The sequence below is a fragment of the Lontra canadensis genome, unplaced genomic scaffold (assembly GCF_010015895.1).
Source record: "Lontra canadensis isolate GAN:19392208 unplaced genomic scaffold, GSC_riverotter_1.0 scaffold27, whole genome shotgun sequence".
Classification (NCBI taxonomy): domain Eukaryota; kingdom Metazoa; phylum Chordata; class Mammalia; order Carnivora; family Mustelidae; genus Lontra; species Lontra canadensis.
In genome coordinates, this window is record NW_022631021.1 from 13,894,634 (window position 1) to 13,913,445 (window position 18,812).

Genomic DNA, 18,812 nt, shown 5'->3' on the forward strand with positions numbered 1-18,812 from the left:
TCAACAAATGAATGAATTGCACAGTCTGTACTAGAATGGATATAGGAAAAGCTAGAGCTGATAGTGTGGTGGCAGAGAGCTTCAGGTGGCTAGGGAATACTTGGGACATCTTTTGTTTCATGAGCATGGTATTACTGGCCACTCCTCTTTCTCATTATGAAGTCAGATTCCACTCTTACCTACCTAAAGACGCTGGGACACTGGGCTCACATGTGTTGCACCTCTAAATGCATATATATATGTGTGTATCTCTATAGGTAGAGATAATGGAATAAATGAAAATATTTCAAATAGTTAGGCAGCTAATTTCATAAAAACTCAAGATGGCATAATACTGAGGATCTTTTTAAAGTATACTTTAAAATATTATTATACTAATTTGGTTTTGCTTCTTTATATGAAATTTAAAATAAAGGGGGAAAAGGGCATGTTAGGTCAATTTGTGTAAAACCTAAATATGAGTCATATCTGAGACAATTTTCTATTCTTAATTGGAACTCCTTTTTGTGATTTCAGTGCTGTATCTTCTGATTCTCATTCAGAGGAGCAAGGCTAGTCCATGAATGCTATGGATGCATTAGACCATTGTTTCCATATATTTTTTTACTAAGACACATGTTCATCATTCACAATTTGGCTTTTGAAAACAAAATGTAGTATTAGAGAAGTCTATGACCTCTACAGCATGGCACTTAATGACTAAGGTAGAATAAGCATTCATAAATACTTCACAGCAAAAAATAAATAAATGTATAGATGATGGTGGAGGCTAATTAAGTAATAGGCATTTATATCCACAAAAAATCTCTAGACACATGGAAGTACAATATATTCTACTTCCTTAACTATGAAACAGAATTAGTTGTAAGACATAATTAATGAAAGTTTTTCAGTATAAAAGATACCTAACCAGCAATTTTTTGGATATTGATTATAAGAAGTACACTAATTTCCAAATTTAAAAACTGTGGCTTATAAATGTTTTTATTTATTTTTTTAAAGATTTATTTTATTTTATTTATTTTATTTATTTATTTTATAAATGATTTATTTTTTTAAAGATTTTATTTATTTATTTGACAGAGAGAGAAATCACAAGTAGGCAGAGAGGGAGGCAGAAAGAGAGGGGGAAGCAGGCTCCCTGCTGAGCAGAGAGCCCAATGCGGTCCTCGATTCCAGGACCCTGAGATCATGACCTGAGCCGAAGGCAGAGGCTTAACCCACTGAGCCACCCAGGCACCCTATAAATGTTTTTTAAAAACCCTGTGTGTCATAACTAAACTGAACTGAATTAATTTCTATGTCAGGGAGAAATAGCAAATGTTTTAGAATTCTGTATTTAAGTTATGTAATTATCTATGATTATATGTAACTATAGATAATTACATATTAACTTACATAAACATTATGTTTTATTGACTTATTGGTATCTGTTGGTGAAAATATTGACTGGGATTGGTCCCTCCTTGGAGACATAAAATAAGTAAAATTATAGACCTCAGTATGAATAGCCCACACACCAATTTATTATCATTTCTACTAACAAACATATTTTCATGTTTCAGCATTTATAGAATGCTTTCACAATCATTTCTCCGTGATCTTATTTTATCTCCAGATCTATAACAGTAGAGGTTCTACAGATGATAGAGTTGTACATTTGAATTCGTACCATATATATATATACTCATTTTCTATTTGTTTTTTCCTGATAAAAGTTGGGTACAAAAGAGTCCCAATACCTAACAAATCTTTCTGTTTGCATAGGTGATGAAGTGTGGTTTTTTGGAAGGTGAGGACTATGCTTGCCAAGAAACTTCAGGGAATTTTCTGAACATATGCAAAAGCGAAATTACAAAGACCATATTCTTCACAACTTTGTAAGTTCAAGAAACCAGAATAACTATCTTCTTAATAATGCACAGATCAGGGATGCCTGGGTGGCTCAGTTGGTTAAGCAGCTGCCTTCGGCTCAGGTCATGATCCTAGCGTCCTGGGATCGAGTCCCACATCGGGCTCCTTGCTCGGCGGGGAGCCTGCTTCTCCCTCTGCCTCTGCATGCCATTCTGTCTGCCTGTGCTCGCTCTCTCTCCCTCTCTCTCTGACAAATAAATAAAAAATTAAAAAAAAAACAAACCAATAATGCACAGATCAATAATATGTTTTGAGGCATCTTTTTATAATTCCCAAGTGTGTTACATTTGCATACCAAGAATAATGCCCATATAAATTTTTTTTTCTATAACAATTGGTCCTCCAGAGATGAGGAGTTTGTGTATTTTTTTTTTTTTTAACCCATGAAAAACAACACAGAAGCAAAAAGGTAGTTGTCCTCTGGGGGACAGACATATATTGTGGTTTTTTTTTGTTTTGTTTTGTTTTGTTTTGTTTGGCCCTGCCTACTTTTTTAAATCTAGAAGGGCTCTCTAAACACAAACTATTGGGTTTTTCATTTGGTTGGGTTTTTTTAAAGTTAATTTTGCAGCCAATTTTTTAAAACATTTATTTATTTGAGAGAGCAAATGAGAGAACATGTGTGAGGGCAGGGGAAGAGGGAAAGAATGTCAAACAGACTTGCCACTGATCATGGAGCCCCACACATGACCATCCCAAAACCAGGACCCTGAGATCACAACCAGACCTGAAACCAAGAGTCAGAACCTCGACCGACTGAGCCCCCCTGGTGCCCTAAACACAAGCTACTGTAATGCACGTGGTGTTCTGAGACTTTAGTGTTCATCGTAGAAAAACATACCTCTGTTTATAGCACTGTGTGCTCTTTCATATTCCTGTAACTGGAAACTTCCAAAAGGAAAGGTTGCCGCTGTTGGAAATATCAATACTTTCTCACGGGCCTAGGGAATTGCCAAAATCATGCCATTACTGAGCAAATGAGCATGGTTCCAAGCACTTTGCAGGGGCTGACTTGTTTAATCCTCTTGGCAACCTTAAGCAGAGGTGTTATGCTATCTCCGTTTTACAAAAAAGGAGATTGAGGCTCCGAGATTTGATTTTATTTTATTATTATTTTTTAAGATTTTATTTATTTATTTGACAGACAGAGATCACAAGTAGGCAGAGAGGCAGGCAGAGAGAGAGGAGGAAGCAGGCTCCCTGCTGAGCAGAGAACCCGATGCGGGGCTTGATCCCAGGACCCTGGGATCATGACCTGAGCCGAAGGCAGAGGCTTAACCCACTGAGCCACCCAGGCGCCCCTTGGCTCCGAGATTTTAAATAATTTTCCATAATCATACAACTTGTAGATGTGAAACTTAGTAAAAAACAAGAAACTGTTCAAAGCACACACATACAAAAATATGAGGGATGCTACCATCATCATAATCATCAGCCTAAATAGCAGTTTTATTTACATGGGAAATGGGAGTATTATCAGAGGTTATATAGAGAAAATAAGGGTGAGCCATTATCAAATGAGTTGGAAATGTAAACATCTTTTTTTTTTTTCCCTGACAAATATTTTCCCAACACATTTGACCACCCAACTCACCTCAGCTGCTTTCCACATACAATTGCATTCAAGGAAATGCTGTGCTATATCCTATGGCTATCCATCTCCCAGGCCAAAATGCCATGGACTACTCGAATACATTTCCTTCCAGAATTCTTTCCTGTCTCCCTCATCCCAAGAATAAATTTCTGTTTTAAAATATTGAAATTTCTGATATACAGTAGTAATTAGTTGACATTTATGATATACTCTCTAACTAGGGAATTTTTTATAACTATATATACACACACACACACATATATATATATGTCTGTATGTGTGCAGATCAGAACACACACACACACACCAGATTTTACACATTCAAATGAGCTCTCTTTTAAATGGCCCCCATGGGGAGCTATGCATCACCCAAATAATTCTTTAAATTCCTTTTGGGAGTTGGCTTTTAAGAACTACATCTAAAGGGACACCTGGGTGGCTCAGTCAGTTAAGCATCTGCCTTTGGCTCAGATCATGATCCTGGGGTCCTGGGATCCTAGGATCAAACCCCACATCAAACTCCCTGCTCACCGGGGAGTCTGCTTCCTCTCTCTGACCCTCCCCACTGCTTGTGTTGCTTTCTTTCCTCTAAAATGAATAAATTTTTTAAAATCTTAAAAAAACAAAAAGAACTACATAAATATCCACATGAAATTCTCATCCTTTCAGAACTGAAGAATTTCTAGAAAGAATCAAAACTATTCGGAACAAATTAAAATTGAGACTATCAAGTAATGAAACTGATTTTCTTGCAAGACTTAGAAATTGGTTCTGAGAACAACTGCAAAAGTAGATTAGAACATATATGTTAGAATATGATAGTATTGTTTAAATAGTCGCACAGGCTGATGACATGCCTGCTCTGGGGAAGTAAAGGCAACTTGTTACATTATGTGAGAGGCTATACATTTAAATGCCTTCAAACAAATTAAAAATATGAAATCCTTGGGTATATAAGACAACAGGTAATAAAGGAAATAATGAAAATAAATGAGTGTCCCACCTTACAGACAAAAATAGAAAATTAAAAAGTTCACTAAAAAAAAAACAAAAACAAAGATAAGCGTCTGTTACTGAAGTAAGGGATGGGTAGAGGGAATTATCTTCTGTTTGAGTCTTTTTTTTTTTTTCAATCTCTTGAGGTGTCTTTTGAGTTATATCTGCTAAACCCCAGGGCTTCCCAGGCATGATAATAGAAAAATGACTAGGTCTCATTGCAAGCAGACCTGGTTTTGAATCAGATAGACCATGTACAGAGAAGTTACCCAATCTCTCTAAGTCTCAATTTTCTCATCTAGACAGTTATTAAACTGAGAGGATTAAATGTGACAATGCGAAGATGCACTTAGCCTAACGCCTGGGATAGCCTCAAGTAAATGGTGATAATTTATTTGATAATTAGAATTTAAACACCATAATGTTTAAATGTGTGAAAACACTGCTTTGCCTTGACTTCTACTTTTGCATAGAATTTTTAGTATTCCTACTACCAGCTTTTTAACCAATATTTACTACACATATCCTAAACACAGACCACTGTGCCAGAGACTAGGGATACAAAGGTGAAATGAGTAAGTTGTGTTCTCAAAAGCTTGTGATTGGAGAACTGAAGCTTATACCAGGTTATAATACCAGTGAGAGGAAATGGTCCGTGTAAGATACACATGAAGAGCTGTAGAATCTTAGGGAGAAAGTGGTGGATTCTGACAGAGACAGGAAAGACTGCAGTGCTACACAATGATGGAAGAAGAATTGGAAGGTCTCAAGTAGATATGTATGGAAAGAGAGGCTGTAAGTAATTAGAACATTAATAAACCACAGAATGGAGACCCAACAGTGTATTTTCAGGGAAGTACAATTAGTTCTGTTGATTTACAGGTTCAAGTGCTTAAAAGAAGTTACACTGAGAATGTAAACTAGACAGATTGGTGAAGCCTGGAATGCTGAGTGAACAAAAATGGGCTTTTATGTAATAGGCAATGGTAAGTCACTGCAAGTTTTTGAACATGGGATTCGTATGGGAAGTGCCATATTTTAGGAAGCTTAATCTGGAACTATCCAATAGTGTGTGTTGAGGAGGAAAAGATTAGAGCAAAAAGACCACCAGGAAAGATGCTGAAGTAACCCACAGGGAAAGGGAGGTACACTGCTGTCAATAGAGAGAAGGACATAGGGGCATCTGGGCGGCTCACTCCATTAAGCATCTGCCTACAGCTCAGGTCATAATCCCAAGGTCCTGGGACCAAGTCCCACATCATGGTCCCTGCTCAGTGGGGATTCTGCTTCTCCCTCTCCCTCTGCCCCTGCTCATGTGGTCTCTCTTTTGCTCACTCTCTCTCTCATAAAAGACTCTTAATCTCACAAAACAAACTAAGGGTTGCTGCGGGGTGGGGTGGGTAGGGAGAGGGTGGTTGAGTTATGGACATTGGGGAGGGTATGTGCTATGGTGAGTGCTGTGAAATATGTAAGCCTGATGATTCCCAGACCTGTACCCCTGGGGCAAATAATACATTACATGTTAATAAAAATAGTTTAAAAAATAATTTTAAAAAATTAAAAAGAAAGAAAAGAAGGAAGGCAGGAAGGAAGGCAGGAAAGAAGGAAGAGAGAGATGGACAGACAGGTGGGCATAACAGGAGTGAAAGCTGGGAGGGTAAAGGGCTCTTTTGGAAGTCGTGTTTCTTTATCAAGCACAAGACTATAACTTAGATTTTATGCTTTGGGGGGTGGTTTGGGGCATGCTTTTGGAGATAACCAAGGTTGACAGCTTTTGGATCTTTACTTGAGGAGCTGTACAGAGGAACTTGTCTAGGAAAGTGGCAGCCAAGATGGAAAGACAATAATGAGTATGAGGGAAAGAGTTGACAATACCAAGTCTACTATTGAAGTCACAAATTCATCTGTGTTCTCTCTTCACCATCTTTCTTTAGCATTTACTGCTTGATAATGTCCCCAGCTTCTGCATCAACTTACCTGATCCCTGGTGTGTCTATTAAAGTTTTCTTCATATCATTTCTCTTCCACGGCATTAATGATGAGTGGATGCAGTTCAGCTAGCAAAGATAAAAAATTATTCTTTGCTTTTTACAGAGCTGTTGGTCATTCTTGGGATAAGAGAGTAAGTCATTTGGGGTCAGTGACTGGCTACTAGTTGACACTAATCTCCTTCAAGCCAGACAGTTATGAATAATAAAAAGAGGGCCTTTAGAGAAGAGCAAAAAGCCAGACTGACTCACTAAGCACCCAGTAGTCTTCTGTATCATACAGAAGAGTAGGGCATTATACAACTAATGCAGTGTTCTCACATGGTGAGTTGGCTCCTAAGTGTTGGTCTAAACATTTATAATGAAATTTTATCCAAGGCACTGGAGTCCCATAGAATAAATATGTAATATGACTGAAAGATTACTCTCTTACCATGAGGATGACTGAAAGGTGATTCTTCCAAAGCAATTTATGTATCTACCTGAACTTTCAGGGGAAATATTTAAACTTAAACTGAGCTAGAGTGAAAAAGTATAATGAACACTGTGTAACTTTCACTGTGCTTCAGTGATTATCAATATTTTGCCAATTGTTGCCAAGTTTTTAAAATTATACTTAGTACTTTTTTATTGGAATATTTTAAATCAAATATCAAACATGTTGTTTGTAAATAATTCAGTATGCATTTCTAACTTGTAAAAAACTGTTTCTGACATAATGAACATACTCCTGTCATACCACAAATCCTTAATATCATCCATTACCCATTCTATCTATATATTTCTCCAATTATGTCAAAGATGTTCCTTTACAGTTAGTATGTTCAAATCAATTTTCAAACAAGATTCACACATCACTTTTGGATATTATGTCCATAACAGTCCTCCCTTCATTTACTCTTGACATTTGTTTATTGGAAAAACCAATTTCATTTCATATTTTATAGCCAGGTTGCCACATATTTTCTACTCCTAAAGCAAAACCGTAATTCATTCAACATCTATTCAACTATTGTATAATAAACAATTACTACATACAGGACAGTATACTGGTGCTGAGTATATTCAAAGTTGTCTGTAAATCATTGTCCCTAATGCTAGGACTTTACAATCTGAATGAAAATGAAAAATAATAATGCATAAATATAATGACAACAACATGTCAGTAGAAGTTAACTGAGTTGTAGAAGATGCTATGTTTTAAAGGCAAAGGCATGATTTAGAAGATAAAGGGATTCTTTTTAGGGAAGCTGGCATGTGACATGGATGGTTTAGAACAGCCAGCAATTCAGAAGCATAAGAGAACTGCATCCTATGATTGAGAAACTTGAGGGTGAAAAAAAAAAAGAAGAAGAAGAAGAACAAACCTTAGAGGTAAAGGAAGTAAGAGATACATTCAAGAGATTATAAATGAGATGATTCAGCTAAAGCAGGACATTTCTGAAAGAAACACAGGTAAGTAGGGGCAGATCTGGGAAGACCTTGAATGGCAGGCATATTGCTTAAACTTGTTCTTTAAAGCAGGGAACCATCACCTCCATTCATTTTTTCATATGTCAGAGACTGTTGGACATGATGTAAACATAGATATTCCATTAGTAAGCAAAATGCATCAGCTCATTTCATAAGGAAGCTTAAAAAACTGCTTATGTATTCCAATACCAATCATTTTCAAATATTCATAGCCAGTTGGCAAGGTAATTTAATGTTTTATTTTGCCCAACAGCTAGATGCTCCACTTAGAGGAATACAAACAAATTGAAGCTGATTTAACCAGCACAGACTACCCAGCAGCTGAGAAACCTTCATGAAACAAGGATTAATTGTTTGTGGCATAGTATATGACAATAACAACAAGAACTCAACAAATCTACTATAGGAGAAATAGAAGATATCTATTAAGGATAGGTATACCAACCCTGAAAACCTCAGCCTCATTTTTCATCTACAATGAAAATAAAGTGAAGTTTGTAATATGTCTCTTATCAACAATAGATACATACTGACCCACACGTTCTCTCTTTACCAGCCATAATGCCAGTTGATTTTCATCATTAAGAGATCTTCAAATGATAGATGAATTTTCAAAGCCTTCAAAGAAAGTGTATATTGAACTTAATGTAGCTTGATTGGTAAGTGTTTTCTTCTTGCATGCTTATTCCAGATATCAATTTTACATAGATTTTAAAATGTTTTTGAGCGCCCGTATATACCAGAGTTTGTGCTAGACTTTTGTGGAAATATAATTCTGCATAAAGTGTGGTCCCGCTATTCTAGAGGCTTATATCCTAATACCGATGACTAAAGATAAACATATTCAAGTAAAATTATGGGAAGGATTGAGATAGAGGTATTAAATTAGGCTTTTTTTTTTTTTTTAAACCGCAGCACTATCGACGTTTTGGATCAGATCATTCTTAGTGGTGGGGAGCTGTCTTATATATTGTGGGATGTTTAGTACCATCCCTGACTTCTAACCAGGAGATGGCAATAGCACCTTCTCACTAGTGACAACCAAAAATATCTGCAGACATTGCCCATATCTATAGACTGAGTGAAAAATCACCTGTAGTTTTTAACCACTGTAGTAGATGAAAAGTGCATTTTGTAAATGAAGAGAACTCATGGTTGGGGAAATCAAGGAAAGTCCACAGAGGGTAGGGGGGCTGGTAGAAGTAGGCTGAGAAGAGTATTTCAGAAGTGGAGAAGATCGTGAGATAGTGGCCAAACTGGAGATGGGAAGCCAAGTGAATAAGCATAAATTATGTTCCAGAGTCATGTGTAGCATTCAGTGTTCAGAAGGTAGTTAATAGAGAAAAACTGAGCAAGTTTAAAAAGCAATCGTATCACGGAGATCCTTGATTGTATAAAATAGATTGTTTTTCATTTTGTAGGGATGCCAATGGAAATACAAGTGAAATGGATAAAGCATCATTTGGAAATGTTAAAATGGCAGTTCTGGGCAGAATGATCTGGGCAATTGAGAAAGTCCATTTTAGGTGTGGGACTCAGTTAAGGACATAATTCGGCAGAAATTGGAGAATGTATTTGTGGGAGATGTATTTCCCAACACAGGATGAGAGGAAAAACAAGTGAAGAAGTAAATTCAATAGCTTGCTTCTATATTTGATCTTGCAAATTGTAGTTGAAATTGTTTTCTCATAATAGAGTTGACACTTCATGACAGAGCTGATTGGCAGATGTGCCCAGATTCTCTAGGATTCCTTGAAGTGGAAAGTTCTAACTGATGATGCAGAGTTATAAAGGCAAAGATGACATTATTCTCAAAAATAATTCCTCAGTGACATAGAAACTATGAATCCAAGCATTTACATAATCTTGCTGATAAAAAGTATTCAATTAAAATTCCAAGGCCTGGCACAGAAATTTGTCTGCTAAAATTAATATTTATGCACATTAAGGTCTGCACCATTCAACCAGACTTTTGAAAGTCTCCTCATTTTTCTCATGCCTTTAGAGAGTTTTGATCTAAGTTTATCTTCATGAAACATAAAATATGAGGACAAGATTTGTGAAGACAAGACATAATTCAATTCTCTGTGATATGCAACTGTTGTACTTGAACTTCAGAAAACCCCATCTAAAGGGTTAAAATACGTACTTTGTAAACTTACTCCTGATTCATACTGAACTGCTCATTTGCTCTGAAAATAGTTACTACATCTTTGAATATCAAAACCTCTCATGTATACACAATATGGTATTACAAATAGGGAGACAAGGAAGCAACAAAGAGAAAGGCCCAGAAAATCATCACTCCCCCCTCACCCGCACAGCTCTTTCCATCCTTAACCAAGTCACCTCTGACTTAGATCCAAGAAAGGGGCATTTTCTGAAATCACAGAGACTTTCTAGTCTTTGTTTGCCAACAGGCTAGTATTTTTATTTTAGAAATTCTTAAACTTACATATTAGAAATGATGACACCAGAAAATTAAAATGCACTTTTTTGAAGAATATGGATGCACTGAAGTCCTAAGAGATTAACTGATAGGAAGAAATGAAGATCTTGGGAAATCAGTGAAAAAAAAAAAAAATCAATCTCAAGCACAAGAGTTTTGAATAAGCAAACTCTAGTTTCATAATAAGCAGGGAATTAAATATTGGTGGAAATTCAAGAGAGAGTTTTTCTTCCTGGCAGTTAGATATAAAGTAGGTAATAATTGGAAGAAACTTGAATAAGTGAGACAAGTTAAGAGACTGATGCAATAATCCAGATGTTGTTCATTTATCAAAAGCAATTTATAAGGATCCTCAGTATTAATGGCACTTTATTAGATACAAATTAATGCTTACTTGAACTGGGGCAATGACTACAGAAATGGAAATGATCCTACTGAATATTAATAAAATGATTAAACCAGCTCAGTGCCCATTTTTTCTTGAGGCCTTTATTCCTGCATTTACTAGACTTTACCTATTTGAAATGCATCCACAGTTTTGGGATTCTTTCCTAAAATAAACTGCATTAAGAATCATGGGGAGAATTTTGCTAATAGCTGCTGATCAACTGCTTGTCAGTCTGTACCAAGATGACATATTTTTCTGAGTGAAACAGGACTGCGTTGTAAAAATGAGGGGAAGGAAAGAATGGTGGGGCGCAGTGCTACTCCCTCTAGGTTTTTATCAAAGGCTCTATTTCTGTCAATCACCAGAGAATTGAAATCCATCCCAGTCCTGTAAGAATGCTCTTAGTGAGTTGTGAGTGTGTTCATTAAAAGAAATGAATGAGCCAAATGGCCACCATTATTGATCATTTCTGCCCTGTAGCTTTAGACTAGAAATGGTTTTCAAGGGTCCCAAAAGGGATTTCCAATTTTTTTTTTTTTTTTTTTTTTAAATTTCATCTGCAGCACTGTGGACTCAACTCATTCCAGCCACATCTGGTCTGTTCCATCAGGCCATTGGGAGTAATTGTAATGAATAAAGGAACTGCATTTAAAATAAAAGACTCTCTCCCAACACACCAAAAGACTTTTTTAATCCTTCTGTATCTTTTAAAATTTACCCACACTGTTAGAAAACTCAGTTGTAGGGGCACCTGAGTGGCTCAGTCATTAAGCCACAGCCTTTGGCTCAGATCCTGATCCCAGAACCCTGGAATTGAGCCCTGCATCAGGCTCCCTGCTGGGCAGGAAGCTGCTTCTCCCTCCTCTGCTCCCCCTGCTTGTGTTCCCTTTCTCTCTGTGTCTCTGTCAAATAAATTTAAAAAAAAAATTTTTTTTAATTAAAAAAAAAAAAATTCACTTGTAGTCCCACTTCTGACTTTGGCTTAAAGTATCAATCTGGAAAAAAAAAAAAAAAATCTAAATGGTCCAAAAGTCTAAAAATAAGGCTGAGAAGTGAAATCTCTGTCAGTCCCCTAGCTTATCAACATAACATTCATTACTTTGGATTGTTAAAGGAATATTAATTAATTAATATTAATTAATATTAATTACAATTACATGCTTTTTCAGTATTTCATAAAATTGTTAAATGAGATAAATGAAATGAGTTTTCTTTTATGTTAAGTTCTTTTTGGAAGAAGAAAATATTTAAACATAATCAGTGGTTGTATTTGTCTATTTTAAGTGCTTGTTTAATACAAAAATATCTCAATCTACATGTTCATATTTACTCTTTTTTATGAATAAATGTCCATGGACTCTCATTTTTATTTCCTCGATCTTACAGTTGACAAACATTTGTTGATACAGCTGCTTTGTATTAAATGCAGTACAGGGACAGGCCATGTGAGGGTGTGTAAGACGAAACTCCCCATTTTCAAGGAATCAACAATTAAATTGGTGTATGGAGAGGAAAGACAATTAAACTAGTAATACAGAAAATGTAAAAACTGCTATCACTAAGATGAATATTTAGGAGACTAAATAAGTCAGAGTAAGGTTTTGTATCCTTTTGCCAGTATATTTAAAATCCTGACAAAAATCTCAGAAATTTCCTATGAAAAATGGTAACATGAACATATGGCTTCTGTAAACAGTTCAATATCCTCACGGAATCTGCAGGGCTTCAAGGAAGCTGCAATAACTATTAGTATCTTTTTACACCTAAATCATTAACTATCCCCCCATTTTGAAATTCCTATGAAATCTTTAAAACCTACCATATTTTATTTGGGGAATATCTTCTGAGTCAAAATTCTTGTTTTTTTCTCCCTCTATTTCTTTCCTAATTTTCTCCCAAATAAGTAAGTCTAGAAGCAGTTCTTTTATTTCACTGATAAATATGGTTTATCTGCTTTTGGGAAAAAAAAAAAAAAAGAAACACAGAAAAACCTGTGGTGCATTTTCTGCTTCAGTAAATGGGTCACGCTTTGTCAAATTCTGAATATATTAAGCTTTTGTGAAGTTCTGTTTTTCTCAAATACTAGGTTGCTACACTCAATATCAAAGGGTAATCTATTTTGTTCTAAGTAGGCTTTTATTCAGTACAATTTTTTTTTTACCTCAAATCATGAATACTTCAAAAAAGATAACTCAGATAAATTAGAATGTTTAAAGAAGGAGAATATTAGCTTTCATTTATATTTTCACAAATATAAATTTGTGAAACTCCTTCACATATGGAGACGATTATTTCAAATTGAGATCTGTAAGATACCTACTTTTAAAATTTTTTAGTGGCAGTGATGATTTTGATGCAATCCATACTGAAGGACAACAGCCCTGTCAGAAAGCAGCTTCTACCAATGGGGAGATCAGCGTTTGCCAGCCTCATAGGGACTGACCCTAAAACATAGGTGCCAACAAATATAGCTACATATAAATGGAGGTAGAAAATACATATAATCAAGAATATACCATTCACAATCATTTGCCTGAATGTTTTTAAATGGATCTGAACATTTACTTTTTGTATCCAAACTATTTTTCAAAATTGTCTATGCTATAATCTTCTTAGGAGGACTAATATCATTCCATCAAACTTTCTAACTAAAATGATAAAATGAAATATGTACACATTCTAATTTGAGAAATATTTTGTTCTAACAAAGCACCTAGCACAATATCTGGAATATCATAAGCATTCATTAAGTATTTCCTTCCTCTATTTCTCCATGATATTTATCATGATAAATTATTTTGAGTGGGCTTCCTTCTCATAGTAGGACCATTCCAAGTACCATATGACACATTTTTTTTCCTAAAGATCATTTGGTATTAAAATAATAGTTACCAATTACCAAGTATATTAAAATTTATCTCAAGTCGCAAATTTCTGTTGGCTAAACTCATGTTGCTTGGTGCAAATCTTTTCACACACTTAGCCATTCCCATTTTCTTTCAGAACATTTTCATCATGCTGAAAAAAACAACAGCAGCCCTGTGAAAGAAAGAAATGGGCATATAAGAGGACATTGATAGCTGCATCTGGGAACAAACTTTGACCTTCTCCATTTCATCTATTTCCATGTCTCTTTCAAATTTTCTATTTATATCTTCAGAGAGTTTCAGTCTTCAAACCAGTTATCAGTTGGGTTGTCTTGTTGATTGATTTATGGCTTTCTTCTCTCCTCCAGTTTCAATCAAATGCCCATTCTTGAGGAAAAAACATTTGAAATACACTCAGAATGCAGACTCACATGCTGACAATTTGTGTTTTCCCCACAACCATCATCTGAGATTCAGATCTCCACTGTTTCACATGTAAGTGGTTGACATTGCTTCCCTCTCTTCCTCCAATCCCCTTTCACCTAATTGCCCTACTGACTGAAAGCTTGAGAAGTATTTCTGCCATATCATTCCTCCCAACTTAAAAACTTAAGTGATCTCCCATTTCTATCAAATAAAAATTCCCTAGTTTGCATTTCAGGTCTAATACTAACTCATATTTGAATGCCACTGATATATTTATTGTCACAACTCAGTAGATAGCCTTGTACACAAATTCCTGAGCACATATATTTGATGGTTAAATTTAGTTCAGCCACTACTGTCTTGAAAATATTTTCTGACCCTTCCCCTTTGTCCCTAGTGTGGGTTAGGTACACCTCTCCTCTCAGAGTACTTCCAGCAAATCCATCAGAAAATGGAATGTATGGTCATTTTTTGCTTATATGTCTGCATCACCCATTAGGATGTAAGTTTCTAATGGGCAGAAACATGTCCTATTCATCTTTATAACTCTAATACCTGCCGAAGGAAATGCTGAAAAATGATTACAGAAAGAAAGACATTTCCTAAGTTAGGGACTATATTTCTCATTCCAAAAACTTACTGATGTGTCTCTTTTAAGTAAAATGCTGCCTTTATCTCTATCTCTTTCTTTGTCTTTCTCTTACCTTCTAAACTTGGATCAAATTGAACTTCTTTGGAAATAATGAAATGTTCATCAAAGAAAGGGAGAGATACAACTTTAGCTTCCAACTCAAAATAATTTGTTTCTAAAGCAATAGAGTCTAAAAATCACTGGAGTCTAAAAAGTCACCAAACCAAAAAAGACAAATAGGTAACATATGCAGAATCCTGACATAAGCCTCTAACACTCAACTCAGCCCTAGATATGTGCACTGAACTCCAATATGTCATTCTTTGCAACAGTTTCTATCCCTCATACATAGAGCCTTGCTCTTCCCTTTTATTTATTTATTTATTTAAAGATTTTATTCATTTATTTGTCAGAGAGAGAGAGAGAACAGAGGGGGATAGGCAGAAGGAGAATCAGGCTCCCTGTGAAGCAGGGAGCCCGATGTGGGGCTCGATCCCAGGACCCTGGGATCATGACCGGCACTAAAGGCAGACACTTAACTGACTAAGACACCCAGATGTGTCCAGGTCTTTCCTTTTAGTGATATGATATAATCTTTCCCTGCTTATCACTGTTGACATTGCCTCCTGGCCACTCTCCTCTTGCCCAAAGTCCAAGGACCCCTAAAACAGAAAACCAGCTCCACTGGTACCCATTCTGCACTTCTTCATTGCAGACATCCGTTCAGAATTTATTCTGCTCTGTAAGTAGACGCTGTATTGTTGCCAGAATTTACTCTGCTCTGTAAGCAGACGCTGTACTGTTGCCATAATACAACCCTTTATTGTATGTGACAAATTTCCCAAGAAAGCTTTCCTCAATCATATACCTCTGGTTTGGTTCTAGGTACTTTCCTTGAGAGACAGTCCTGCTCACTTCAGAAGACACTGGAACCTTCAATAGTTGGAGCTCTGGGCCCTCACCAGGAAGCAGTCTTTCACCCATGGTTTTGCTCTGCCTCTCATCCTTGAAATCAACTTTGGTACAAGCATGATCTTCAGCTATCAGACCCTATCGTACATCTGTATAATTTGAAAATAAACAAGTGTCTAAAATATGTACATACCTGTTTCTTTCTACTAGTCTGAATTCTTACCAGCTCATTATAATGCTTAACAAAGAATTCAAAAGGCAGGAGTAAGAATGTAAAAACAACTGAAATTTTCAGTCACTGTCTCATTTCATAGACCTGTCATGAGCACGCTATGAAGGCACACACAAATTATGTATTTCCACAATGTCAGCTTCATTCAGTCATAAAACAAAGTTAACATAATTACAAAGCAGGTTCGGGATTCCAAACTCATTGACATTTCACCATGTGATTAACTTGGGCTTCTTACATGGCACACAGAGCAGAACACAGGACAAGTCACACAACAAATAAGATACACGGGGGAAGGAGGTTTAACAGACCAAACACTGCTCATTGGGCGCACAGTTGAAATAAGGCCTCACTCCGGTCTGGGTCAGCTCTCGGCACTTACTGCTTATTATGTTCAAGCAGTGAAGGATCTCGGTTCTATTCAGAGATCAGTCGGGCATAGCCTTTGGTGGCAGCTGCCTTTTCAAAGTGGTCATACAAAGAGATGTCATGTCTGAAGAGGCTGACAGTTTGCTATAAAAATCCTCCCCTTTTAAAGGGGATTTAATCAGTCTTGGGCCCCTGCGAACCTCCTCTGCCTTTCTGCTTGCTATTAGTTCTGGGGTGTCATCAGCTGGGGCTGGTCTTGGGGATAATTCGTAGCTGCAGTATCCTTAACTACCTACATTATCACCTGACACGGGCCCCTGTTGACATGAGTGATTCCATCTTGCTCTCTACAAGACCATTATATCAGTACATAATTCTGCTATCCCTTTGAGTTAATAGGAGTTAATTTTCAAATTCCCCACTGAGTGTTTTTAAATGTGTACTGACCCATTAATGTGTAAATTGTTGAAAGAACTATCTGAGAGAAACCATTAAGTCAGGTGTAGGAATATGGAATTACTACAAGATTATATTTGACCAAGCAAGATCTGTAAAAATGTACTTCTACTGACAGTAAGTAAAAATAATGTGGAATCTTATAAGGAAATTTGAAATTTATCTAATAAATTTAGATCTAATACATCTAACATCAACATTTTTCAGAGAAGTAAGCTTTCACTATTCCCTTTCTCTTTATTTCCAAACACATTCATCTCTATTTACAGATTAGATGTGCTATACTTTAAAATTCAGCTTTATAATACCCTAGTTTTTCAATATTATTATTGATCTGTCTGTTTCAGAATATATAAACCTCTATAAAACAAATACAGACCCCAGGACCCATTTGCCCCAAAGTAAACTTAGTCAACTCCCTGCAGTCAACTTCAGTTTTGATTTTTTTGTAAAAAGTTGTGTTTTGCTGACAAAAGGCCATTTCTTCCTAAGGCAGGTCTCTATTGAATGAATGTTGAATTGTGCATCCTTCTTGATTAGTGATAACTGAATCTTGTTTTTCTTCACATTGCTACAAAATAACAAAGATTGCCAATATTTAGTCTTTAATTATATATGGGCATGCAGGTGATTTAAGAAGATATGCCAAAGTAAGGACTGCAAAACTCCCTAAAAAGACTATATTATTTAAATACAGTTTGGGGCTTAGTTTCTTCCCTGCTTGAAACCTGTGAGGGCTGCCCTATTATGCTTGTACGTGCATTTTTTGCTTCATTCTATGGTGGAAAATGTGAGCCTTTGTTGACTTTGAAGATTCAGGTGAGAAAAATTCAGATTAGAGCAAATAAGTGAAAAATCACACATGCCCTACTGAAGGACAATAAACAAATTCTCCATAATTCCGGCTACAAGGAGGACAGTATGGAACAATACTACCTCTAAAGTTTCAGATATGAAAATACGGGGTTGATTAGAATAGCTGTAGAATTAGTAGCTAAGGTATTTTCCCTATCTTCATTGTTTTTATAAATCAGGCTTGACTGCTTACACTAATTAGACAGAATAAAAGAAAAGTCTGTCAACAAACTGGAAATTTGATGCACCTTTTACATATATTAGTCCTCGAGATCACAAAAAATTATCTTACATTTGCCTGTTTTCAAAAGATCATGGTATGGTTTTTATTTTTATTTTATTTTATTTATTTATTTTTTAAAGATTTTATTTATTTGACACAGAGAGATCGAGTGAGCAAAAGCCAGAGAACAAGCATAAGCAGGGGCAATGGTAGGCAGAGGAGAAGCAGACACCCTGCTGAGCAAAGAGACTGATGTGGGGCTCCATCCCAGGACCCTGGGATCACTACTTGAGCCTAAGGCAACGGCTTGACTGACTGAGCCACCCAGGCACCCCAAGACTGTGGTATGTTTTTTAAAAGAACCTGGAATAATGTAAAATCCCAAGTGGTCCAGACAAAGAGCTAAGTGAGAACTGCATACAATACACACAATAGGCCTACAGGGTGTGCTAAGAGAACTCAGAGGTGAGAGCCCTCCCTAAGGAATGGAGACCATGAAGGCTCCTGGAGGTGGTGCTTAGACAATTGGTGAAGGAAAAGGAGCATTTCAGACAGGCAGGTGGTTCAGTGGAATGGAGATGGGCCCATATTATTTGGGAGCAAACAACTGGGTTGGAACAAGGGATTAATTTATGGAAGTAAGAAAAACAGAACTGAAGAGATGTGTCGGAACCAAGTTGTAGGGTTCCTTGGAGCAATAGAGTTTGAACAGCAAGGACATATTTATTAAACAAATAAATGATTGCCTGCCATGTGAGGGGTTTTTGCAGCGGGCACTAAACAGATGATCTCTGATAAAGGTGTTGGATCTTGAAGAGAGGGGAAGAGAGATACATTCGACTAACAATACAGAAAAGAATGGAACAAGGATAGACCAGCTTAAGTTGTAGTGAACTAGCCCAAGCAAAAAGGGATACACGTGTGACAGCAAAACACGAACTAAAGGAGATGCCTCTGAAAGATGATACAAAGGAAGAAGAAACTGGGCTGAATGGTGGAAAATGTGGAAAATGTGGGAAGAGAAACAGAAAGTTCCACA

The 18,812-nt window shown here is 36.5% G+C and overlaps 1 long non-coding RNA gene across 1 annotated transcript; it reads left to right on the forward strand.

The window, feature by feature from the left end:
- The first annotated feature begins 1,786 nt into the window (after positions 1–1,786).
- On the forward strand, positions 1,787–15,676 carry LOC116871658. The gene is made up of 6 exons (XR_004383469.1): positions 1,787–1,880; positions 5,387–5,490; positions 8,219–8,400; positions 8,522–8,624; positions 14,038–14,164; positions 15,612–15,676. It is a non-coding gene; the product is annotated as an uncharacterized LOC116871658 (long non-coding RNA).
- The last annotated feature ends 3,136 nt before the right edge of the window (positions 15,677–18,812 follow it).